Source organism: Balaenoptera borealis, assembly GCF_965194805.1.
Source record: "Balaenoptera borealis genome assembly, chromosome: 16".
NCBI lineage: Eukaryota > Metazoa > Chordata > Mammalia > Artiodactyla > Balaenopteridae > Balaenoptera > Balaenoptera borealis.
Genome location: NC_138872.1, coordinates 38402279 through 38428964, shown reverse-complemented (window position 1 = coordinate 38428964; position 26686 = coordinate 38402279). Strand labels below are relative to the sequence as shown.

Genomic DNA, 26686 nt, shown 5'->3' with positions numbered 1-26686 from the left:
CTAATTTATCCTGCCAGGGTCACCTGTCCACCTTAGGGCTGGGGAAGTATCCTTCCCAGCTGGACCAGAAGGATGGATAGTTGAGGAAATACAGCTCCTCAAAGGAAAATCAAAGGTCTGTTAGCCAAAGGAAGGAAATGGATGCTGATTTCGGAATCAACTATTCCTCACCCAGTCTACTGCGCTCATGGAAAGCCACTGAGCTGGAAGTCAGACCATCTGGGTCTCTCTTTCTCTGTGTTAGCAAGCTGTTGACTTTGACAAGCCTGTCATTCTCTCTTGGTTTTATTTTCCTCATCTGTTAAATGAAGGAATGGACTTGAAATTCTAGGCTTCCTCTTATCAGCAAAGTTCAAAGATTTCTATGTGCACACATCTTGTCAGTACAACTTGAAAGTGAGTACCCAAGTGGATTCATTTTTTAAAATTTTGACCGGAAAAAAGAACCTAAAATGGACCTGGGAATCATGCAGCCAGGGAAGTAGGAAGATACAGGGGTGAATTAGTAGGAGATGAACAATGGTAGCAATGGTGGCCATCAAGCTCAGATTCAGCAGGTGAGCCAAAACTAGGGACACTATGCTAGCAGTTTAAAGAAAGGATAGAAGAGACCAGAGGAGAGATGGGTCAGTTGAGAAAAAGCATCTGGGAGATAATGATGTTTGAGCTGAGTCTTAAAGGAAGGGTGGGGGATTGCTGTGTGAATGGAGAGGCAGGGGCATTTCCACCAAAGGGAATGCATGAGCCACGAGGCATGGAGGGTAGAGCATGGCCAGAGTTAGATGCCTGTGAGGTTGAGGGGTTGGAGAGAGATTCAGCTGGAAAGATAGGCTAATGGAAGACTGTGGAAGGTCTAGCAGGCCATGTTGGGAAGTTTGGACTATAGTCTGTTAATGGAGCATGAGAAGCAGGTAGCAAACAAGGAGGTCATGTCAACTACTGGGCATAGAATGTCCAATATAATCCTCATCACAGTCCTGCTGAAATACTTCTTACCCCCATTTTACAGATGATAAAACTGAGGCTTGGATAGGGTTGAATAGGATGCTTGATCGGGACTTCCCTGGTGGTGCAGTGGTTAAGAATCTGCCTGCCAGTGCAGGGGACACCCGTTCGAGCCCTGGTCCGGGAAGATCACATATGCCATGGAGCAACTAAGCCTGTGCGCCACAACTACTGAGCCTGCACCCTAGAGGCCTCGCACTATAACTACTGAGACACGAATGCCTAGAGCCTGTGCTCCGCAACAAGAGAAGCAGCCACCTCAATGAGAAGCCCCCACACCACAGCGAAGAGTAGCCCCCGCACACCGCAACTAGAGAAAGCCCGCGTGCAACAACGAAGACCCAACGCAGCCAAAATTAAATAAATAAATAAATAAATACTTTTTTTTTTAAATGCTTAATCAGGGGCTTCCCTGGTGGCGCAGTGGTTGGGAGTCTGCCTGCTAATTCAGGGGACACGGGTTCGCGTCCTGGTCTGGGGAGATCCCACATGCCGCGGAGCGACTAGGCCCGTGAGCCACAACTACTGAGCCTGCGCGTCTGGAGCCTGTGCTCCGCAACAAGAGAGGCCACAATGGTGAGAGGCCCGTGCACCGCGATGAAGAGTGGCCCCCGCTTGCCGCAACCACAGAGGGCCCTAGCACAGAAACGAAGACCCAACATAGCAATCAATCAATCAATCAATCAATCAATCTTAAAAAAAAAAAAAAGCGATGTCACACCGTTAAGAAATTAAAAAAAAAAAAAAAAGCTTAATCATTGGTGCACTGGAAGTGAGTTGATGGAGTTGGAGCTCTTACCCAGATCATCTGATGGGTTCGAAGCTAGGATTTCTTCCACTCTGCCCTTGACATCCCACCTTCCACCCCAGAGCAATCCTGCAAGGGTGGAATTCATCTCTCCACAAGTAGGAACTTGGATGTGACTGGCTGAAACATTAGCACCCTTTTAGTGTCACCCATAACACTCCCAACGTTTTTAGCAGTTAACTATGGCATTCCTCTCCCATCAGCCCAATAGGAATTATTTTTAACTCATGATAATGTGATGTTTGTGAAACTTGGTTAGTAACTAAGAGAGAAACCCTTGGCAATTTCACAAAGTGTCTAACTGGTTACTTCTGCAAACAAGTCACTGAGTGAGGTTTCTGGAAAGAGGACAGGCTGTCTCAGAGAACAAGTATAACTCCAAATATAGAAATATACTTAAATCAAGTAAATTTTGTAATTGGACCAATGGACATAGGCCACCATGTAAGCTTGCCACCAAACATTATTAGGGGAAAAAAAGTTCCAACTCTTTGTCAGGCTCACAAGTGTTTAGATTGCCTAAGAATCAAGAGATTTAAATTCAGAGTTAGGAATTAGGGATGAAAATCTTGTCTTAGGCATGATACTCATGGACTATCAGTTTTGAAAATTCGCCTAACAGTCTCCTCTCTTCTTTTCCTTTGATTAGAAATTAAAATCAGGAGGAAAAAGAAGGTAATTCAGTTTTCCTTGCACTGCCAGACTGTGGAAATACAGGGGTCCATGTAATACTGTGAGTTTCTATCTTTTCCATTTCAAAAGACACAGTGAACAGAAGCCTGTCCAAAGCCATTCTTTAAAAAGAGAGCCCTCTACTTAAGGTGTTGATTCTGTATTTCTCAAAAGAATTGCAATTATCACCACAGTAAAACTTGATGTCCTAGCTCCAAAGATGTCATTTAGAAATTGCTCTTCAATTTGAGACATTTTTCTGAAACCACGGCAAAGTTTGCAGTATAGTGAAAGTATAAGAACCTATAAAGGATTATGTCATCACCATGTCTTGTATACGAAGTGTCGGTTTTGGATTGCTAACAAATGTTCAAACTTTCTTAGGAAAAAAGAAAAAGAAAAAGAAAAACAAGTTGTGAGGCCAAGAGGATGAGTGGATTGAGTATCAGCGTTTATGTTCAAGCAGCATGGATGGGCTCCAGCCTGAGGTCACCTTAGAATTAAAATGGAACTGGTGGTCTTGCCTTGGCAGACAAGAGGCTGTAACAAATCTATGACCACATACATACAGACACCACGGTCGCCAGCTAAACCACACACATGTGGCACAGAGAGCTCCAGTGAGGCAGTTACCAACAAAACTGAGATCCTTTTTCTTCCCTTTCTAGAAAACAGAGTAAACATTATCCCTTCACACAGCAGTTAATGGAAACTCATCATAGTTAACAGATTAGATTGTCTTCTACCCACAATTTAAATTAACATTATTAAATAGGTGGAGAAAGCTTATCCTCAATAGAAAGCAAACTAGCTCCCATCAACCAATCATTTATCTGCCTACCAAAGTGATAGTTTCAAAATAAAATAGACTATCTTCCTGGTTATTCATCATAAAGACCTCTCTGCTTTTCTTAAATCTAATGAGTGAGCATGTTTCCCACCCTCTGGGTATCCATTTTGGGAAGTCAGACTCAGTGGCCACCCCTGAAGCAATCAAGATCCAAGACGCCACTAATTAAAGCTTCAAAGAGGCAAACCACATATAGATCTTGGTAGATTGCTGAGCATTCCCTGGAAGGCAGGAGGAGAAGGAGCCCCACTGTGAATGAGAGGCCAAGGTGAGGGGTAGAGACAAGATCAATCATGGTGAGCTGCCCATATGTTCATGTGGTGGATCCCAGATTAGGGAGGATCTGGAGAATTAGTCCTTGCATCCACAGAACAAAGAGCTGTAACTTGGAGAGGAAAGTGGGCTCCAAGTTCCTGACAAAGGTGAATGGGAGAGCATATCCTACCAAGACAAGGATGAGGGACTTATGAAATGTTTGGAGGATGGTTTCACCTGTGTCATTCTGTCAAAATTCTATAGGGTTTAAATGGCTTCCCTTGGATCATGCAACGTATCAGTTATCTATTGCTGCCTAGCAAACAACCCCACACTCAGTGCCCTAAAACAGCAACCTAAATTATTACTTATAAGGCTATGGGTCATCTAGGTAGTCTTGCTCAGTTGATTTTGGCTGGGTTCATTCAGCAAGTCATGGAGGCTGGATGGCCTGAACAGCATCAGTCTATGTCTGATGGTTGGATGGTTATCGGTTGGGGCAACAGAGGTGATTAGGTCACATGTCTCCCATCCTCCAGCAAGTTGGTCTTGACTAGGTCTCATGGTGTTAGCAGTGCTCCAAGAGAGTGAGCAGAGGCATGCAAAGATTCTTGAGGCTCAGGCTTTACTTTTGCCACCTTTGATTGGCTAAAGTAAGTCTAAGGCCAGGGCAGAAAAATAGAAGCCACCTCTTGAAAGGGGTTGCTGCAAAGTTTCATTGAGAAGAAGGAGTTACAGAAAAGGGAAGACATGGGGCCATTTTTGCAGTCAATCTACCACATCCATGTAATCAGCAGTAATATTAGGAGCAAACATTCCTATTTCAAATTTCCAGACTCTTTCTGCTACCTCACACTAAGTTACATAAGCTCTAACCCGTGACCTAATATGTTTCAAGAAACATTGAGCATGGTGGCTTTTGAGTTATACTCTCCGACTTATTACAAGCTTTCAGCATTTCATTGCTGTATGACTTTTTGCAAATTTCTTAACCAATCTATGACCTCTGTTTCCTCATTTATAAAATGGAGTTACTAATAGAGCCCTTCCCACAAGGCTATTGTAAGCACCAAATAATAGACATGAAGCTTTGAAAAAGAGATTGACACTTAAAGTGCTTAAAATATATCATCATCACCACAACCATCATCATCATCATCATCATCATCATCATCATCAATATTGACAAAATGAACTTCTAATCCATCCTTTTTTCCCTATTCACATCCTTCCCTGTATTACAAGGTCCTGGAACACAGATCTTTCTCACCCAACAACCAGTTTACCCTTTTTTCTTGCCCTGAACCCCTCCCACATCAGCAGAAGACAGGTCAATCTTCTATCCTGACAAATTTCCGGACAGAGACATTTCTGCACTTAAATTCCCAAGTCAATCTTCAGGACTGGGGGCTGCCTGCCAGGAGCTTCCTGCCACTTCCCGTAGCCTGAACTCTAAGAGTCTGGGGTTTGCCTTGTTAAAATGTGGTAAAGGCTGGGATTCCTCAGGCCTGGAATCTATGCTGGGGCCAAGACAGTTGTGGCCTACACTGGCTCAGGAATCTGTCCTGTTTTGCTGCCACCAAGAAACTGTGTGTGTCTGTATACAAATACTTAAGGGTGGGTGGGTCTTGCACAAGTACAAACTCACAAAAGGTCATGATTTGGGGAAAGGCTATTACACACATTCTGCTATGAGGGTAATGATAATCAGGAAGTCATTCCCTAAGCAGATTTTCCCAGAAAAGCCTTATCTTAAAATCATAAACACAACCTCTAATAGAGTGGATACAGAATGGAAGTTTTACCTGTCTGTCGCCCCTCTCGGGTCAATACAACAACTGCTATGAAAAACAACCTCATAAATACTGTGATCCACATGAATGTGTATAGGATACAGACTTATTTTTACCTTTCATCTCTTATTTTTCTCTTTAATTAATATATTTTCTCTCTTTTTTTTAAGTCAAAGGGAGCTTAGAGATTATTCCAGACCCTTGCTACTCAAAGTGTGGTCTTCTGACCAGTAATATCAGCTTCACCTAAGAATGTGTTAGATCTACCCCAGACCTATGGAACCAAATCTGGATTTTAACAAACGCTCTGACTCTGATGAATATTGAAGTTTGAAAAACACTGGAGTAGACCTGTACTTCTCAAACACTAGAATGTTACACAATCACCTAGAGCACTGGTTAAAAAACAGATTTATGGACCCTATGCCTAGAGATTCTGATTCAGCAGATCTGGGGGGAGGCCCAGATTCTGCATTTCTGACAAGCTCCCAGATGCTGGAGATGCTGATGGTCCAGGAAGCAACTTTGAGAAGCAAGGACAAATGCCTTTGTTTCACAGTGGGGAAAAATGAGGCCTGGGGAAAATGGGTGGGCATGGTGCAAAGTAAATTGCCCAACATCTTAACAATTATGTAGAAATCAAGACCAGACCCCAGTCTCTGGGTTTCCTTCCCAGAGCACTCTGATGCGGATGCTGCTTTCAGTCGGATTCTCAGTCTTTTCTTCTCCTTTTGCATGACTTCCATATTCTCTTCTGCACCGTATGACCTGCAGCACCCTTTTCAATTTCTAACTGACAATTCCATTTTCTTAACCTATTTCAAAGCTAACTTTCATTTTACCCTCTGACTTTTTTTGAATCTTGGCAGAGGGCTGAAACATGTTGCTCAAATAACATTTGTTGAATTGAACCCTCTTCTCTTAGTTCCTTTTTCTTTTATAAGTTCTTCTGTTTTAGCCTCCTTAGTCCTTCTTACTCTAGGCCGTCATTGTCTTCTCAGAATTAACTCTGCTGTTTCTGTGTCTAGCATCTAACCTCCAAATTCTTCCTACCTTTTCCTCCTAATACATCTTCTCTTTTTTGCACCGGCCGCAGGAGCTGCTGTTTTGCCTGTACTTTCCCTCCAAGCCCCCTCAGTAAACATGAAGTGGTGAGTGGAAGGGAGGGAAAAAAATAACTTGACTTGGAGAAGAGTAGTTAAGATGTCTGAGGAAAGTAAACAGAAGCAAGAGCGCAGGCATTAAATCACTTTCCATTTGGACCTACACTAACACTGGCCACTGGATACTGACATGCATGGTTCAGAATCAGAGAGGAAAAGTGAAAACTGAACAGACCCCCACCTATAAGAATAGGTTACATGTCCAAAAACTATTCGGGAATACTTTAGTTGGAAGATACAAAGAACTCAAGTTGAAAAAGAAAAGGCAGGATTTAAAAATCCTTTGATGTATGTTGGATGGGGCTCCAAGACCAACCAAGAGGCTCTAATTGGTTAAAAGTGCCCCCTTCCTTCCTCAGCGCTGTATGTTGCCACCTCTAAAAACACTTGAGCCCTCAAAAGGGGGAAAAAAAACCCTTCTGAGTTGCCAGATTTGACAAATAAAAGTATAGGACAACCAGTAAAATTTGAATTTCAGTTAAACAATGAATAAATTTTACTATAAGGATGTCTCTAAAAGTACTGGAGGCATACTTGTATCAGACAATTATTTGTTGTTTATTGCAAATGCAAATGTAACTAGCAGGCCTGTATTTTTTAATTTCAAAAAATTAAAAGTCCTTGGGACTTCCCTGGTGGCGCAGTGTATGGGACTTCATGCTCCCAATGCAGGAGGCCCGGATTTGATCCCTGGTCAGGGAACTAGATGTCACATGCATGTCGCAACCGAGAGTTCACGTGCACCAGCTAAGGAGCCCAAGCCGCAACCAAGACCCACGCAACCATATAAATAAATAAATAATTTTAAAAAAATTAAAAGTCATTAAATTACAATTTTACCAGGGATGAAAATAGGCAAGTTATAGAGTAAGAGAAGGAATTTGAAGTCAATGTATCTGGCAAAGGACAGACAGACAGAACATATAAAGATATAAAGATATAAAGAATGCCTCCAAATCAATAAGAAAAAGACAACATAATTTTTTTAATGGGAAAAAGATTGGAATGTACATTTCTCAAAAGAGGATATCTAGGTGGCCAGGTCAAAAGGTGCTCCATTTTGCCATTCATCAGGGAAATGAAAATTAAAACCCCAGTGAGATTCCATAAACACTACCAGAATGAACAGACTATATCAAGTGTTGGTGGCAAATTAGAGCAACTAGAATGCTCATCCTCTGATAATGAGAGTATAAATCTGTGCAAACATGTTAGAAAACCATCTGGCAGTATGATTACAACCAAACACATGTATATCCTATGACCCACTATTCTACTCCGAGGTATATACCCAGTGGGTATATATACATTTGTTCACCAGGAACAAAGTCACAAATATTCATAGAGCACTAGTCATAATAGCCAAAAGTGACAATTATATCTACCAAATATCTACCAGGAATAGAATCCACAAATTATGATGTATTTAAACAATGAGATCCTCTTTAGCAATGAGAATGAACAATCTACAATAACATGCTGTGACATGGATCAATCTCACAAGAAAAAAAATTTGAGCACAGGAAGCCAGACACTGAAAAACATATACTCAAATGATTAATTTATGTAAAGTTTCATACACAGGAAAAACTAGTCTTTGGTGCTAAAATCAGAATAGCAGTGGTTGGGGGCATGGAGACTTCAAGGGGTGGCCATGTCCTGTTTCTTGATTTAAGTGCTGGTTTGTAATCACTTTGCAAAAGTCATGGAGGTGCCCACTTATGATCTGTATCCTTTGCCAAATGGTGTACTTCAATAAGATTTACATGAAAACCTCTGAAAGAAATTACCGAGGAAAGACTGCTACCCTTTGACCCCAATCACATTTGTATAACAGGAATCAATATCATTATCATCATAGCCATCATCACCATAATTATATGCCCTTATGTGAGACTTTGCCATGGGCTAATCTCGCTTCTACCCATTTTGCTTACACCATCTCATTTGGTCTTTTTAATCCTCATAAGAACTCTATGAAGGAGGCATTATTCTTCCACTTTTACAGATGAAGAAGCAGAGGCTGAAAGGAGATTGGTAGCTTGTCCAGGGAAACACAATTTTTAAGTTGCAGAGGCAAATTTTGAAACCAGGATCTGATTCTAAAGCAGGTGCCCTTTTCTCTACAGGAGACCATGTTAAATCTATAGGTAGAGACTGGAAATTCCAAAGGAGAATAAGTTTAAATTTCTTCTCTCCACTGACTTTCTGGGTCCAAAGATAGTACAAAACCCCAAATTTCAGTCCCCTTTTATGCTAAGAAACAGCCATCTGACTTCGGGGCTTAATTCAATTACCTAGAGTTAATTGATAATTCCTACAATTAATTCCAAGTTGAACGAAGAAGGAAAAGTAAAGTCCCTTTTAGTATCCCAGTTATCTCCATCCATAACCAAGTAGCTAAGGAAAAAAAACACACTTGAACACTCAAGCAGCAAATCCTCCGATATAGTCCCAACAAACACACCATCAACTTCATTAAGTTGCATTTATATGTTCATAATACAAGTTTTCGCCAGTGCTTTTCAAATTTTAGGGTGAGCAAGAATCAACTGGAGAGCTTGTTAGAACAGATTTCTGGACCCCACCACAAGTGATTATGATTCAATAGGTTTGAAGGGAGCCTGAGAATTTGCATTCCTAACAAGCCCTGCAGGTGATACTGATGCCGTTGGTCCTTGGACCACACATGGAGTAGTTTTGCTTTATGCCCAGATAGACAATGTGGAAGAGACGCCCACAACTGCTTTGTTTGAGAATTGATTCCTCTGTCTTTGTCACTAATATTTACAGCTACTACCTGGGGCTGGGTCCACGTGGCCATTTGAGAGACCAGCTGGCCTCCCCACCCCTACCTCCACACTCTGTCGTGATCATCAGGGCTCTCTGTCTTTATCATCGTTAGTGTCACTGTCACCCATTCCGTCTGTCACCATGAGATTATTGGCCGTGAGGATTCCTGAGCACCTGAGCTCTGCCTGTCCTTGCTCTTCTGTGAATTGCAAGACCTCCAAGGGTCCAAATTTCTCCACATGGTGATGTGCATGCTTGTTGCATATTGGTTTACTTTGCATAAATGCCAAAGGTTATAAAAAAATCCAGATCTGTAGGAACTAAAGTCATCCCTTAGAATTGCTTTGTAGTTTATTAATTTTGTTTTGCTTTTTTTCCTAATCTGGGTATTTAAAGAAGAGAACAAACTCACTACACTGTGTTGCAGATGAAGGACCCCATGGAGTCCTGAAGCAACTCTCAACACCTCTCCTGTTTTCCACTCCCCTTCAGAAAGTCCAAAGCAGTTTTCCTCCATAGATGCTCAGAGTCAACAAAGTATAGGTCTCTCCCCAAGAGTTTTGAATTGTTCTTGGTAGGACACCTGCTCTGTTCAGGGAAGTTTGTGTGTGACAAGCTTCCATATGACAAGCAGTCGATCACATCATAACCTGTAAAGCACTGGGCTACAGGAAACAAGACCTTGCCTCTCCTTTCATACCCCACAACCAGTTAAAAACTCAAGGTATTATATGGGGGGTGGAAGAGACGAGTCACTAGACCTTTGATCTTGCTCCTAGCTAGCTGTAACTTTTGGGAAAGACACTCAACTTCCCTTCCCCTTCAGTTGTAAATTAGGGACTATTTTAAGTGCTCCCCAAGGTCCTTCCTTCTCCAAGCGTCTGTGAACCCATGAGCCTACAGACAAGAACCAAAGAAAACACCCTCCTTTCCAACTTACTCTTGGCACAAGTGGTGGTTTTATTCTAGGGAAATAGACCCTCATGATGTGTGGGCCACAGAGAGATGTCAGGCAAATAATAGGACAGAGGAAAAGAAATCAAAGACAGAAAAGGCAGATACAATGCACCAGCAGAGGAGAAAGCATTGTATTTCTCTTTTTCCTTTGAAATCAATAGAGAATAAAAGCAACAAAATCCAAATTCCAACAATATCAACCAGGAATCCCTTTGTCTGTTTACAGATTCTGTTGCTACAGTAGCAAACAAAAGTAGCCAGCTTCTTCCCAGGGACTCCTGGGTACGAAGCATCCATCAAATCACAGAGACACACCCGCTATTCAAACCCAATTTGGCTAAAATGACTTTTTTATGAGAACTCATGAGAAAATGGTTGACTTCCAGCCCTTATGTTATCAGAGTTGTTTGACATTGAATTACATGGGCCTGGACTATAAATCTTAACTTCAGACTCACATGCAAGGCATTTGATGTGTCTGGGAACCTGCTGTAAGAAAGAAATTAGCTGTAAAACAAAGTAAAATGCCTGTTCCCATGGGAAGACTCTGCAGGACTGCTAATAGATCATGGGTTCATTTGGAAGACACTTGTTCCTTTGGTCAAACAACAACTAATATTTTAGCTTTCCACTGCCCTGAACAGGAAATATGGTGCTAAGGGCCGATAGACAGGGTAAAGCATCATATTAATTACACGGTCGGTAAACATTTGCTCGCCCGTGTTTCCTGACGGTCTGAACACTTCCTGCTTGGAGATCTCAGCGATTCCGCTGGCCTCTGTTAACTGTTACTCTTGTATAAACGTCTGGGGAGGTGGAGTGTATTTTCAGGGAACCCCACAATGAGAGGAGGATGGGGATACAGGGACTGTTGAGAGAAGCCCCTGCCTGCAAACCTGGGCCATGGCTGCCACAGTCCACTGCCCCCAAGGACACCTGGGAACCTGTGGGGAGCGACTCGATAAGGTGATTCGATGGCACTTGGAAATTCTCTTTCCATTTTGGGGAGGGGTCAGGTGGATATTAAACAGGTTCATGTTGATTCTAAAGAAGAGAAGAAGCAAAGTGTTCTGGGAAAGAGGGTGTTAATCAGGTCACAACAGCTGCCATCTCTGCTTGGAGATCTCTTCTCTGGGGTAACTGCAGAAGATGGACAAAGATGATGCCCACCTGGAACTGCTCTTTGAAGCAGTGTTTCTCCAGGTGTGACGCTGGACCAGCAGCCTGGGCATCCCCTGGGAACTTGTTAGAAATGCAGAACTTCAGGCCCCATCAGAAACACTTGGGGTAGGGCCAGCAATCTGAGTTGGAACAAATGCTTCAGGGGCTTCTAATTCCACTAAAGTCTGAGAATCGCTGCCATCAAAGGATTCTCACATACCTGCTGTATAGAGGCCAGGCCGGCCCCGGACCCACAGTCTGCCATGATCTCCAAGGCCCTCACGATCTGCCGCAAACCACACACTCCAGTCATGAATCCACTTTATTCCTACCTCTTTGAGGCCTGGTTTAATCTCTCTTTGAGGACTTTGCCTAGAAAATTCTGATGCCTGGCTCCTTCAACTCACTCGTGTCCTGTTCAAACGTCACACTTTCTGTGAAGTAGTTCCCACCAGAGACACTCCTTTAAGTATCTGCCAACAGACACTGCCCAGCATTGTCCATGTAGCCACTTACCAAGATTGGAGGTGACCTTGTCTATGAGTTTGTTTCTAAGTTGATGACCCTTTCTCCCCACCTAGAGTGTAAAGCCCCATTAGAACAGGCACCCGGATTTGCGATGCCCACTATTCCACGCATGCCCCCTACACTTCTAAAAAGTCTAGTGTGACCTCTCCTCCATGCATTCTCAAAACCTATTCTCATTTGTCAATTATACTTCCATAAAGCTGACGGAATAAACGCTCTATTCACATTAAGTTATAAATCAACGCAAATGGAAAGGAGACAAAACATTTACACTATGAAAAATTAAAAACAATTTAAATTTCAGGTCTCATTTAATAAGTACTGTGTAGTCTTTTAGATACTGGGGAGAGTCAAGTGGGTCCCTAAAATAGCACCCCTTGAGGATCTAAAGAAGAGCCTGTCATGTTTTAGATTAGATGTAGCGTCTTCTGGAAGAAATATTTCCTTTACCATAAGCAGAAGACTGCCTTTTCTCTAAGAAATTGTATCTGTTATGTGCTTATAGGACAATCATAATCAAAATTCAGTGCCTAAACTTACTTACTCTATATCTAATTGTGCTATGTCTTCATGTTTTTTTTTCCTCTCTCTCCCTATTTTATCTTCATGTATCTTTCTCAAAGCTCAACATAGAGGCAGAAACCTGGATGTGAAAAGGTGTGCATCTAAACAAACCCTCTGTGACCCTGAAGATCCAGAAGCTCATTCACAATGGAGCAGGTTATTTTTTGGTCTTTCAACAGAAGATGCCTGAATGTCATTACCTTTACCTCCACAGCCATGTAAATGCTTCCCAGAGGCATTAGAGTCCCTCACTGCCTGCAGAGATGGAGGAATAAAACAGATGACAGTGCATTTAGAAAGAGGCAGACAATGCCCGTGGCTGCTCCATTACTCTGTCATCAGAGATATGAGCGCGAGACTGGGTGCCGAGCATTAGCCCGTGGAGCCTGATATGAGTTCATGAGGCTGGAATTCAAAACACTAACCAGCTGTGGGAACCCAGAGAGAAGCCTGTCACACTGAATGGTATCCAGATTAGAGCTGTGAGAATTTGGGAAAACCCTTCTCGCTAAGTAAGTTTACTTCTTCATCTTTCTTTCTTGTTTTAAGTGTGCAATGTTTGCTAGAATCCTGAACCTATAGCCACACGTATAAATAATGGCAAAAGGCAACTCTAAAAATATTTTTGAGGCAATCAAGGAAATGTTAACACTGACTGGATACTGGATGACTTTGTAATTCTAATTTTTAAGTGTGATAATAGCATCAGATTTATGAAGCAAAATCACCATAACTCTTTAGAGATGTTTATTGGGGAATGTAGAGGTGGGATGAAATGACGTCTGGAATTTGCTTTAAAATAATTCAGGAAAAAAAGAGAGAGGAAAAGGAAAAGATTACACAAGTATCACAAACTCTCAGTAATTGTTGAATCTGGGTTGGGTTATTGGATCAATAGAATATACTCTTTCCTTATGAAAGTATGTTTGAAAATAAACATAATAACATTGTATTCTAAAAAAGGAAAAAGAAATAATGCCAGACCAAAGACAAAGTTATTTCTTAAATAACATGAAAATGTTTTTACAGCTAAGGATTTTCTCAAGGCCAGCCACTGTCAAATACATAATCTGCAAAGTCAAAAAAATAAGAAATACATGTTCTCAGGTGCTCAGGTCTTAAGAACATCCTTCTGTGGTTTATGCATTGATAGGAGCAGGAAAGAAGCTTAAATAAATGGACCAGAAATTTAAAATGACACATTGCTTTATTTGGTACTTGATTGTTAATTACTGTTCATAGCTGTGGCCATAATGGAAATAGACCAAGATGGAGATTTGTAGGGGGCGGGATGGGGGGGACAGGGGGAGAGGAGGCTCCCAGATTCTACTGGAATTTTTCTCATGAGTCCCAGTGTAACTTTAACTCTCTATGCTTTAGTTTCCTCATCTATAAAATCATAGCGTTGCATGACATGAGAGCTAAGTTTTCTTTCAGGGCTGAAAGTGCAAATTCCAGATTACATTAGCAAATCTGCTTCAGTAATATGAGAGATAAAAAAAAGGGTATATTCTAGATACGAACTGGCAAATCAGGAGAGAGCAAATTTATTAAACTCCTATTGAATTCTCGACATAGGAAACCCAAGTGTAGCAACCTTTTCTCTTAAGAAAATCTAGTTGGCAAATGAAGAAATATGGAAAATAAACAGGTTCCAAAAGCCGTCTTAGCCACAGTGTAATTCTAGCAAGAAAAAAAAAAAAAATCTGCCAACTCAAATATTTCATGCATTTGTTTTCCTAACACAGAAAAGAATGGATATAAATCACCCTTACTTATGCATCAAAGAAGTTCTAAAATAAATTTTGTCCTTCACAAAGACTGAAAACTGTATGAAAACATATATTTCTACTGAAATTAAATTATTCTAAATGAGAGAACTGAGAGGGCAGAACTGAATTTATAAGACCACCCAACCCATTCATTCTCTTATATTCTTCCCTAGAAAGCTTAGCAAGTGTCAGAGTTGCAAATATGTGACTGATTTCAGAAAGATGCCCTACTTGGAGGCCGCATTGGATGTACAAGCTAGAATCCATTTTATTCTAGGGTCTTGGTGTCTACAACTCGGTGGCTTCCATATTTCTTCCACTTCTGGCTACTTTATTTGAAATGTGAAGTTGGTGAACCACACATCATCAAGTTTGCAGGACTGCTGTTGCTTCCACTGGAACAGTTACTGATAGATCTCTTTATGCACATAATTTTTTTTTAAGTAGTTGATTGTGTTGCCCTAAGATTTATATCATAAAAATGCTTAGGCATCCTAAGTCTTCTGTTTCAGTAGATGTGTTTCACTTAGATTTACCTCTGCATTTAGAATCTTGCCCTTCTTTCTTCATTCAAATCATCCTATTGTTTTCCAAGAGCCATCCATGAAATACTGGGGAACGGTGGCTGAGCAAGGGGGAAAAAAATCATATTATTCCTCTGAGAAATCTTGAAAAGAGTAAAGAGAATTTTACTCATTCCAGTGTGCTCTATTAACTTAGCTATCATTTATTAACAAACATAAAAAACACAAAGTGATGGCATCTATATTTGATGTATGTCAAGAGTTTTTCATTTTGCAAGGTTGTTGCCAGAAAAAAAACTTTTTTTTTCTTAGAGTGATTTTTAAAGAATTTTTCTGAATTCTGTACTGCTACTTTCTGATCTTCTGAGACCAATTGTTTTCCCCAGTCAGAAACTATTTCTCCAATTTCAAAATGAGCATTAGTGAAAAGAAAAAGATTCAACATATATTCAACATACATATTTTAAGGTAATTCTTTGAGAATGGATCAATTTGATGAAGTTGGTCATAATTATATTTGATTCCATCTAATTTCTGTTTTAGAGACATCCTATGAAAATTGTGAGCTTCATAAAAATTATTTGTGCCATCAGATAGAAGGTATATCTTCATTCTTAGCAGTTTTACTACCAAATGTAAAATAAGGAAATAAATAGTGCTGGCTTTATGAGTTATCTAAATCAGAGATTCTCAATCTTGAGGCTACTTCAGAATCTCCTGGAGGATTAGTAAAACCACAGATCCCACCTCCAGAACATCTAATTCCATAGTCCTGGATTGGAACCTTAGAAATTGCATTCCTAGCAAGTTCTTGGATGATGTTGATACCTACGCTGTTGGTCTGGGGACCACAGTGATCTAAGTATATGTAGCATAGATGCTTGAATAACAGGAAACTATAATAACTCCGTTCTGGTCTATGGAGCCTCAATCCATCTAAACATTTGACAGGTAGGTAGGTTAGAAAGGAGCCTCCACCTACACATTTTGGAAACCAAAAATTGAATGTAGATAATCCTTGGTATAAACAGAATCACCCTAAGTTTGAGCTCAGCTATAGCAGAGTGCAGTTGATTCAAAAATAGGTAAGATATTGCTTAAAATTCAGTCTAAGGAAGTTCATCTGGTCACCACATACGTAATCCTGGCTATGCAGGTACACAAAGCATCAAGAATTTATTTTTTGGTTGGGGGGAGTATTTTGGTGTTTTGGTTTGTCCCCCTCACCCAGAGTGTCATTAGCAGGACAACAAAACTTCTTAAAAAAAAATCTGAAGTTTCAGGGTGTGATCTAAAGTTCCACTGCTGTGACCCAAGGAAGTGAGGTTCACCACCTCACTGTGGCCCTTGACCTCTGTGGATGATCAGTTCTGTCTTTATCACCTCTGGGTCCTCGAGCATCCTTGTCGGCCCAGGCCTCTGCTTTCGTCACTGGACCCTCTGGATGTCCCCTCATACTAAGGTGATGATGACAACAGGCATAAAGAAGTCTTTCAATAGTGATTTCCTGTATCTCGCTTATCCCAGCTCAGAAAAATCTTGCCATTCAAATGAACTGGCGTCACAGATGCGATGGTAGAAGGGAGGGGTGGGGGAGGGGGAACAGGATGGGGGAGGGGAACCCCTTTGAAAAGCTCTCCCTGTGAGAAGAGGAGACAGGAGCAGGAAGAGGAGGAGCCCAAGGCTGGCTATTTTTACAGTGAAATGCAGAGCCCTTTGGTCCCCTCTCCTCTTTCTCTCAAGCCCTCAGAACAATTTGCCAAAGGCATAAATCGCCCAGGCACTTCATTCTGTCTGCATTTTCTCTGCATTCAAACTAGCAAGCAAGTACAGCCAAAGCCATGTGGGCAGAAACATGGGCTTTTCCCTCAAAATTTGCAACCTCCTTTCACAAAGCTCTCTTCCGGATCAAAGCGTCGCCTCCCAAATGATGTTGCCCAGGGAGGGATGCAGGAGGGAAGAGGAAGGTTTGGGGTAGACCTTGAATCTTGACACACAAGGGGTCAACATGGTTCCTTTCCCAGCAGGGGCAACAACTCGTGCCTGTGGGGGAAGGCGTGGCGTCACCGCTGTAGGTCCCATGTTGAAGTGGCCAGTTGACTGAGGATGCAGATGGCATTTTAGCAGCTCTCCGGGGGCATGAAGGGGAAGAATCATGATAATGACTGTGCCAAGCTAATTGAAGGAAAGAGAAAATTAGCCCTGGTGTTGATACAGGCACGTCTAGGACAGGACAAAGGCAACTCTCAATTTACCCTCTGTCCTACTTACTCTTGCACTAAAAGGGGTGTTATCTGTACCAGGGAAGAGAAATGATGCCTGTGTTAACACTTGTTGCCTCTGTTTTATTTTTAGGCTCTTCCATCAGAGAAAGGAGAGCGGGGCCAGTTGGACTTCAGACCTCAGACCACGCTTGGTTTTCTCAGGTTTCCCTGTACACAAAGGGAAATTTTCCACAGAGGCCCAGCCAGGAGGTACAGCTAGATCTTGGAGTGGCTGCTGAACCTGGGCATGTGAGTTTGGTTATCTATCCCCAGTGGGCTCTGTATCATCAACTCATTTAAGTTTCCCATCCTGTTGGTGTTTTTTCCCTGCTGAGGCAATGCTTAGGTATAAGAAAAAATAAATAAATAAATAAAATCAAGATGGTGTGGCCCAGCAAAGAAAAAGCACATGGTTCCAAGACCCAAGATATTGTCTCTGGTGAAAATGTTAGTACAATGATAGGATACTAGCAGTGGGAGTCAGCACACAGGACTTCCTGGGACATACCTGCCTGTGTTTTCCTTATTTTGTGGAGGAAATGCAGCTATTACCTCCACCCCCTGGAAAGTCTGGGAACTCCAATGGCAATCAGTCTAATCTGCTTCAATCATGAAGAGGGTGCCAGTCATGCTGGCCACAGGGGAGCCAGACAGCTCTGAATTCTAGAGAGGGTGACATAGCCAAAGGCACCAAGGGTGCTGGTTTCTAATCACCCTGGCTAGTCCCAGACCCCCTACAGCATTGTTTGCCATAGTGTACTACTTAATATTTTCTTCACAACTATTTTTTGCTTAAATCAAGTCACTGAAAATAAACAAACAGTAAATCCTTGTGGAACAACATGGAAGTAGAAATGGAAACCATGGTTCCATGGGATACGAGAAGTATGTAAGAAGCTCCAATGGAACTTAACAGAAAATCAGTGGCACTTATACCCTAAAGAGAAGTCCTTCCTATCCCAGACTCTGAGTCTGAGGCCTGCTTTTCCTCCTTTCAAAGGGAGACCCACAAAAGTTAGAGAGCTGATGAGGATGTGTTAGCGGCAAATGGAGATTGTCTACCTAATCAGAAGAAATGAAAGAGGCTGAAAAGAAATCTTACCATGGGATCTAAAGTTATTTAGTTTTGTCAGTATCCCAAATAAACCATTTCAAGAAATAATGAAGGCAGTGTTTTTCAAACTTATTTTTCAGCCGTGATCCAATGAAGAAGTGGGCTGTATGTTGCAAACTACACACACACACACACACACACACACACACACACCCCTATGCATACTTACCCTTACCAAGGGTGGTGTACTGTGATACTTTTGTTCTATTTAATTTTAAATGCTGGTTATGACCTTCAGGTGTGTTATTAGCCACATTAAAAAACACCACTGCTTTAAATTTTGGGAAACATCGGTTACACTCATGCCATGAACCCATTCAATGTAGAAATCTCCACATCATCCAGTTACCCAAAAACTGCTTGTTCAGCACACTTGATCAACTTTGTTAAAATATTCTTCAGCATCCTTTTTTCCTACTAAAATAGGTAATATTTGTCCTGAGCCAAATTGTCAGTGATTATAGCTCACAGAGAATATCAGATGTGCCTTGTGCTTTATTGCAAAAGACACACCATAAAAGCATAAGGACTAAATTGAATCTTGACTCAGCTGGATATCTGGGAATTAAATTTTTTTTCTACGAATTTGGTCCTCACAATGAAAAGGATACTATAATCAGAGTGTATCTGTCATGTATGTTGGTGATGAACATAGAAGAAGAAATAGTGATTTCCGCCTTTCTACTGAAGCACCTCAAAGCGCTTACTTGTGAAAGCTCATCCGTGACGGGAAGTGGCTGACTCAGAAGTGATGCGTACAGCAGACGCATTGGGTTGGAAGGCGCCATTCTTGCACAGCCACTGCTCTGACCACGTGGCCACATATGGAGAAATGACACCGTGCACCGTTGTACCACTGGGCTTGCCAAAGAAGGACTAAAACTGAAGCATATCCTGCACAACACAACTTTCTTCTGGCATAAAATCCTGGGAGAAGATTGCAACACTTGTAGTTTTATCACTTACAGAACAATCTCAGGGAGTTTCATCTGGGGATTCTGGTTTTCCGCTTTGTGGAACAACAAATGTAGTGGAATCTTATTTTTAGATTCCTTTGATCATACACCATTGTTCTTAACTCAAAATGCCAGGCATAAAATTATATAAAGGGCAAGACAATGCAATTGATTACCATCCTGTGTTTTATCCCCAAAATAACTTCAATAACAATAACTTGTATTATGAAATTCAACTATATGCCATGGGCTGGACTAAGCACTTTCTTGGCATTTAACTCTTTTAATGCTAATATTACCCCTATGAGGTAGGTATTATTGTCACCAAGTTACAGCAGAAGGACCTGGGGCTCAGGGACATGAAGTGAATTTTCCAAGGTCCTGCAACTCGACATCAGACCCACAGCTGGACTTAAAACCAATGCTCTTCACCCCCTTTCTGTATTCTCATGCTCCCACAGGTAACTCAGCAAAGATCACAGCATTGGGATAGAGGGTTACTAACGCGGCTCTCATATGAGGACTCAGCTAAAGGGTCAAATGCTTTACTGAGTGCAGGAGTGTGACGGTTAAGTGGGTAAAAGAGCTTTTACAAAAACCTTCACTCTCTCTCTGTTACCACAGGACCCCTCCATCAGCTGCTGCCCCTGACTTTCCCTTCCCCACCAACAGACATAACATGGCAGCTTTCAAATATTTCAGGAAAGTGGGTCTCAACATGTGTCCCCAAGACAAGCAGCAGGAGTGTCACCTGAAAACATGTTAGAAATGCAAATTCTTATATCGCACTTGTTTTAATACAGATTTGATTATTATTGAGGTAGGGTAAGGTCAATAGATCAGGAGATCATTGGCATTAAAAAGGTACTTTGTTATACTCACAGATACTAAGAGGAAGAGGCAGGCCATGCCATGGGGAATACCAGGGTCATTCAGGAGATAGGGAGGGGGAACAGATCCTTTCTTGTGGTTTCTGCGGGAAGGAACAGAAGAGGCAGGTATACGGATTTAGGATTAGCTAGTTTGAATAAGTTCAGCAGGCTCTGGGACATAGGAACTGTGCCCAGTTGTCTGGTATCTGACCCTGGGATGATTAGGGCAGGTGGGTGGTGGCCCAGAGTGTGAAAGCTTGATAAATAAGGTGATTGGGGCATGGGTGCTGGCTTTAGTGGTCTGCATTTGAAAAGCATGCTCAAGGGCACGTTGTTTACTGTCTCTATGAATTGGCCAGCACAGAGAGGTCCCTCCGGGGTCAGCAAAACTCCAGAGGTCAAAGCATCAGAACACAGAAAATACAAGTGCTGGTTATTACACAACGGTAGGCCTACTGATCCAAAACTTTGAGCACTGGGCCAGGAGTCTCTCTTTTCCCACTTCCTCATGAGTGACACTGGTGCACATTACACTTTAAGATCCACAGCTGCAGGATTTACTCTCCTGTGTTCCCCCCAGCACAGGAAGCAGTAAGTATGTAGTACAGACCTGAATTTTTCCTTTTCTCAAAACTTAGCAACTTTAAGTATAGATATTAAATGTATATCCATAGGCTATTTGGAGAAACTATCTTTAAAGGCATTAGATAAACAGGAAGATTTCATATCATACCCTCTTTCTTCCTTTGTGTCCCCAAAGCAGCTGTGTGTCTAAATTAGAATAAAGATAACCAAAGTTTTCAATAATAAATAGCACACTGAGACACTCCAGTGTACCCTTTAAAACTGGATGTTTAATCTTCGGAATGATCTGAAAGACAGCTTTGGGGACAAGGGCATTAGATGGACTTTAGAGTTTCACTCTAGAAAGGTCCATATAATTTGTTTTTCTAGCATTTTCCATAAACTTTTGAAGCACCTGCTTCTATGTTTGGTCAATGACAGAAATCATGGGTAGTTTTATGTATATTGAGAAGCTTATAGAATCCAACTTGTCACTCCCAAAACTTTTAAGTCCATGTTTTAGAAATAGATTGATGTTGAAGAGAGGAAAAGACTGAAAATTCATGACCCAGTCCTAGCTGTGCTTTAATTAGTCATATGATCTTGGGTAAGTGAATACATCTCTCTGGGCTTTTGTTTTTCTCATCTATGGTGCCAGGGCACTAGATGAGAGGATATTTCAAAGCAAATGTGATTCCATCTATATATAGAGGCAGAGAGAAACTTCTCATGAAAAAAATTCTTTGAAAGAGATAATGTATTTTACTACAGTCAAATAGGAATAAACTTTTCTACCTACTCTAAGCTCTAGAATCTTAAGTGCAATTATTACTTGAGACACCCTGGTCTACATATCTGTCTATAATAGGAGTTCTCAATCTTGGCTACATTCCAGAATCATCTGGGGGCACTTTAAAAATGTCAATGTCTGGAACCAACTCCCAGAGATTGTTCTTGGGTGTGTCTCAAGCACTGGAATTTTTAAAAGCTCCTTGGGTGACTCTAATATGCAACCAGTGTTGAGAAGCACCTGCCTATAACAAGCCCTGGAGCATCCTTTAAATCAGAGACGAGCACAGAGATGGTTAGTTCTACAGCTATCTGAACATGTGGGGGGTGCATGCGGAGGATACCATGAGTTTGGCTTCATCCCTGTAAAGACAGGGACAGTGGATAGAAACTGATTTCATGAATGATCCTCTGAGACAAGGAACAGAATTACAGAGTGGGTAATAACCATAGTCTCCTTTCCTCTGGTAGGAAACAGAAAGGTTATTTAGTTTAAGAAGTTTAGGAGAAAGCACATCTGCTGAGATGTTAAGTGTTCTCACGAAGGGTGATAGTAGGGGGGTCTTGTAAGTTCCAGTCTATGTGGGAGTCTGCAGGCAGCAGAGAGTCTAGAGGGTTTGCCAGAGCAGGAGAAACTACCAGGATTGTGAGTGTTTTGTGAGACACCGAACAGACACTAGGATTTTCCTGAAATGCAGGCCTGTGGAAGAGAGGGATGAGATTTCCATAGGGCTGAATTCTTGGATTATGCAGATGAAGGTGAGAGCAGTGTCTATGACTCCAGTTCTCTACCCTTCCTGTATCCACATCCTTTACCAGATAACCGTGTACTGTCTTCTCACTCTCCCTCTGAGCCTTGTGACTTGGGCAAATGAGACACAAGTTAGTTGCAATTTGTTGTTAGCAGACAGTATGCAAGCAGAGGGCTGAAAAAATTACTTATGCATTTCCACTCTCACTCTTGCATCTCTACCTTTGCCAGGTGAATGTGCCACCCTAGATCTGCTGACAGTCAACTGATCCCAAGACACATGAGCAAAGCCAGCTGAGGTAGATGGACTCTAGGGTGACAACCGGTGATTCCCAATTCCTGGAGTTCATAGCTTTATGAATCCCCTTCCCTTAAGTGTGAGTGGACTTGTGACTCGTTTCTAACCAACAGAGTATGGTAGAGATGGTGGAATGTCACTCACATGACTGTATTAGTCATACAAGACTCCATCTCAGTAGAGTCACTCTTGCCCTCCTGCTGGCCTTTAAGAAGGAAGCAGAAATGTGTGCAATGTGGAGAGGTTCATGTGGCAGGCAAAAAAAAGGGGGAGGAACTGAGGGCCTCACTGCTACAGCTGTAAGGAACTGAATTCTGCCAATGAACTGAATGAGTTTGAAGTATACTCTTCCCCAATCAAACCTCCAGATGAAAGCACAGCCTAGCCAGCACTGTGACTGCAGCTGGTGAGACCCTAAAGCAAAGAACCTGGCTAAGCCATACTCAGATTCATAACCCACAGAAGCTGTGAGATAATAAGTGTGTATTGTTTTAAGCCACTAAGTTTGTGGCGGAAGAACCACCCTGGTGACCCACAGCTTTGTGAACTAAATAAATGCTTTTTGTTGTATTCCACTGAGTTTTGGGTGGAGCCAAGTTGCTCTCAGTCATCTCAGCTAGAAGTGCCAACCCTCGTACATGTGCCCAAGTCCAGCCAAGATCTCCAGAGTCACTAAGCTAAGCCAAATAGGACCACAGACACACAAACAAGTCCAGCCATAATCTGCCAAGTCTAGTGCAGATCATCTGAACCCCACAAACTTGTAAGCTAACTAAATGTTTATTGCTGCATGTGACTGGGCTTTGTGATTGTTACACAGCGTTACTGTGGCAATAGATAACTGATACAGTGACAGTGAGATTGAGTTGTTATTTCCTTAGTTCCCACAGGCAAATGAGGCTTAAGGAAATTGAAAATTAATTGTAATATAATGTGATAAAAATAAAATTAACTACAACCTGGATATTACTATCCAATACCTCAATGGGGAATTCCTGAAATCTTTAGTCAGCCCTATCTAAGACAAAACTCTCTGTCTTGGGACAGTTTGAATACTGTTTTCTTTATCATCTTTTTTGTTTATTCTGTTTCTCCCACATCTGTTTCACTAGAATGATCAGTTCTTTGTATTTGTGTTTAATACTGATTGCAGAGAAATAGCTGTCTGCAATTCTCAAAGTTCATGCTTTATGTACACACACACATACATACACATACACACAACCATTAATTGAATACCCAGAGTTCTTGCTACTGCTCTTTGTATATGCAGTCAATGCTATAATTTAAGGTTTTAATTCTTCCAATATTCATTATAAATTTCCATCCACTAACACTACATATCAGAGAATGTCACCTCTGACACTGCAATGTTATAGACTCTGTTCTATGGTCTCTGTGGGTCTCGGGCTCTTTCTCTCTCTAAAATTCATGCACACATTCTCTATTCTGGGAATTGAAGAGATTTATACTCTCTGATCTGAGTAGGTAAAGAAGAATTTCCAGGTTGATCTGCCCTGAAAAAGAATTTTATGATGTGTAGCAATGACAAAGCTAGAACATTTCCTGTACTGAAATAGTCAATCTTCACCCAGATGCAGCTGCCCTTGGAGTTAATATAAATTGACTCAAATCCTTTGAGAGGTTAAACTAGCCATCATGTAGAGATTACCCCCATAAAAGAATATTTTCCTTAATAAACACTGAATACCAGTATTGGAGCAGGAGGAGTTCTGTACTGATTTTCATGTTGCTGTTTTTCTGTTTTGTTTGGTTGGTTTGGTTTTTTTGGCATGCACATCAATGGCTGAAATAAAACCACAGTCTAAATTAAGTTTTGGCAAGGATGTGGAGGAAATGGAACTCTCATGTACTGCTGGTTAGCATGTCAATGGTACAACCACTTTGGAAAACTGTTTGTCAGTGTTTGCTAAAGGCGAATCCATGTTCACCTGAAAGCACAACAGTTATACTCCAACAACACTCTTGCATATATTCACCACATGCTTGTGTGGCGATGTTCATAGCATCACTATTCATAATAACCAAAACTAAGAATAAACAAAATCTCCATGACATTTGAATCAATAAACTGTGGCTAGTTTACACAATAGAATACTATAGAGCACTTAGAATGGATGAATTTCAAACCACACACACAACATCACAAACATGTTAAGTGAGTGAAACCAGACACAAAAGACTATATCCTCTATGATTCCATTTATGTCAAATAAAAAACACAGGCACAATTAGTCTGCGTGCTAGAAGGCAGGATAGTGCTTAGCTTTGAGGGGAGGGATAGTTGTGACTGGAGGGGAACATAAAGAAGGTCTGGGGTCCTGGTGATGTTGCTTCCTGAAGTGAGTGTTGGTTGCATGAGTGTGTTTCATTTAAAAAATTCATCAAACTGTATATTCATGCTGTGTATATTTTTCTGTATGTGTGTTATGCTTTAATAAAAAGATTATACTTTTAAAAATTGCTTTCCGATACCAGGACGCATCTAATTCAGCATAATCTACTATAATTCCCCTTTGGTAACTCTGAGTCCATCTAATCTAACACTGATGAGCAAACGACTGCTGAAGACCCTACAGAGCAGTAGAGAAAACCTGATTCTATTTCTTTCTTTTCCTCAAATCTGCTTCTCCATCAAAATCAAGAAATTTCTGCCCTTGAGGTTGGGGATTTTGACAGCTCACCCAACATGCTTGTCAGCCAGACTCATGAAAATAGCAGCTTTGACACTATTTCAAGGGTTGTGGGGAAATTTTCCTTATAATGTGATGATTCCTTATCTTGCAAAGATCCCCTGGGCAGGACATTTTCCATTCAGTGTGGCACAGCAATCTGTCACCACCTCCAAAGCTTAGACCAGAAAGCAACATCCTCAGCCAGAGTTGCACAGCGGGAAAAGAAAGCAAACCGGGTCCTAATGAGAAGCAGCCGATGGATCCATGAGCACTTTCCACACTTGGCAGCCCTTGAGCCTCCCAGCAACTCTATGAGTCTAGAAATGGTTGTTTTTCCCATTTTACCACTGGGGAAGCAGGGCCATGGACTTGGCCAGTGGCACAGCTCAAGAGTGACTTAACTTGGTCCAAAGCCCACAACCAATGACCTAACCATTGAATTATCCTTCTCTTGCCAGACCTTCTCATATGAACCAAAGTGGGAATAATATCAACACTGTTGGGGTCACTCTTGAACACCGGAGATGATTCTTCACAATATTTCTGGGACTGGATTGAGTCCACCTGTCTTTGCCATGCTGTCACGTTCCATTTTAGAACTGAGAAGTTGGATACGTGGAAGCGTATCTTCTCTTGTTACCAAAGCAAAGCCTTGCCCACATGCATACAGAATCATTCATTCAGAGGGATCTCCAAATATTTGCGATATAAACTTTCAGCACAGGAATGGCACAAAAGCCCATAGATTTAACATCTCAGGTTCTATTACAATATTCTACAATGAACACATTCTATAGGAAGAAGAGAGACCACCAAACTCAGGAGAAGAGAGGCAATATTCAATAACGTTATTGAAATGTTAAAGGGGTGCCTCCCACCCCAACCAGCAGCATCACCATCACCTGGGAATATGTTAAACTGCAGTTCTTGGGCTCCACCCCACAGACCAGAAACAAAATCAGAAACTCTAGATGTGCAGTTCAGACGGACGTCTATTATATGTTTTAAGAAGCCCTCCAGGTGATTCTGATACAGCTAAAGTTTGTAAATAACTGCGTTAAAATAAAGAAAGCATGAGGTAAATATTCAAAGCAAAGAACAGTGCACATCAACCCCAATTGAAAGGATAAAAGAAAGGTTCCCATTACCCTCAGAAGTAGAATACAACGAAACAAAGCAAACAAAATGTGTGCGATAATTTATAAGGAAGAAGAAATGAATCTTAAAACATGAAAGGCAAGTTGCTGTTTTCTCTTGAAAACAGATTTTTTGCTCACATTTACATTATCCCTGGTTGTAAATGCTTTATAAAGAGAAAACCAGGACAGAATCGTTTGGCAGGGTGGTACCTTAAGGAGTAGCTGCAGGCAGACATTAGCAGCTATGCATTGTTCCTCTTGCCATCTCATTCCAGTCTTTTTGATTTTCCTGTCTTTTAATCATCCTTCTCTTACTTACTCTTTCTTTTTCTTCCCCTTAGTGAGGACTTAGACCTTCCAATAGCACCCCAGGCATTGATGATTCTTCTCTGGAGGTC

General features: G+C 41.4%; 1 long non-coding RNA gene across 1 annotated transcript; it reads left to right on the top strand.

The window, feature by feature from the left end:
* Positions 1-1430: 1430 nt before the first annotated feature.
* On the top strand, positions 1431-18488 carry LOC309612906. The gene is made up of 3 exons (XR_014235396.1): positions 1431-13061; positions 17201-17358; positions 18110-18488. It is a non-coding gene; the product is annotated as an uncharacterized lncRNA (long non-coding RNA).
* Positions 18489-26686: the final 8198 nt, after the last annotated feature.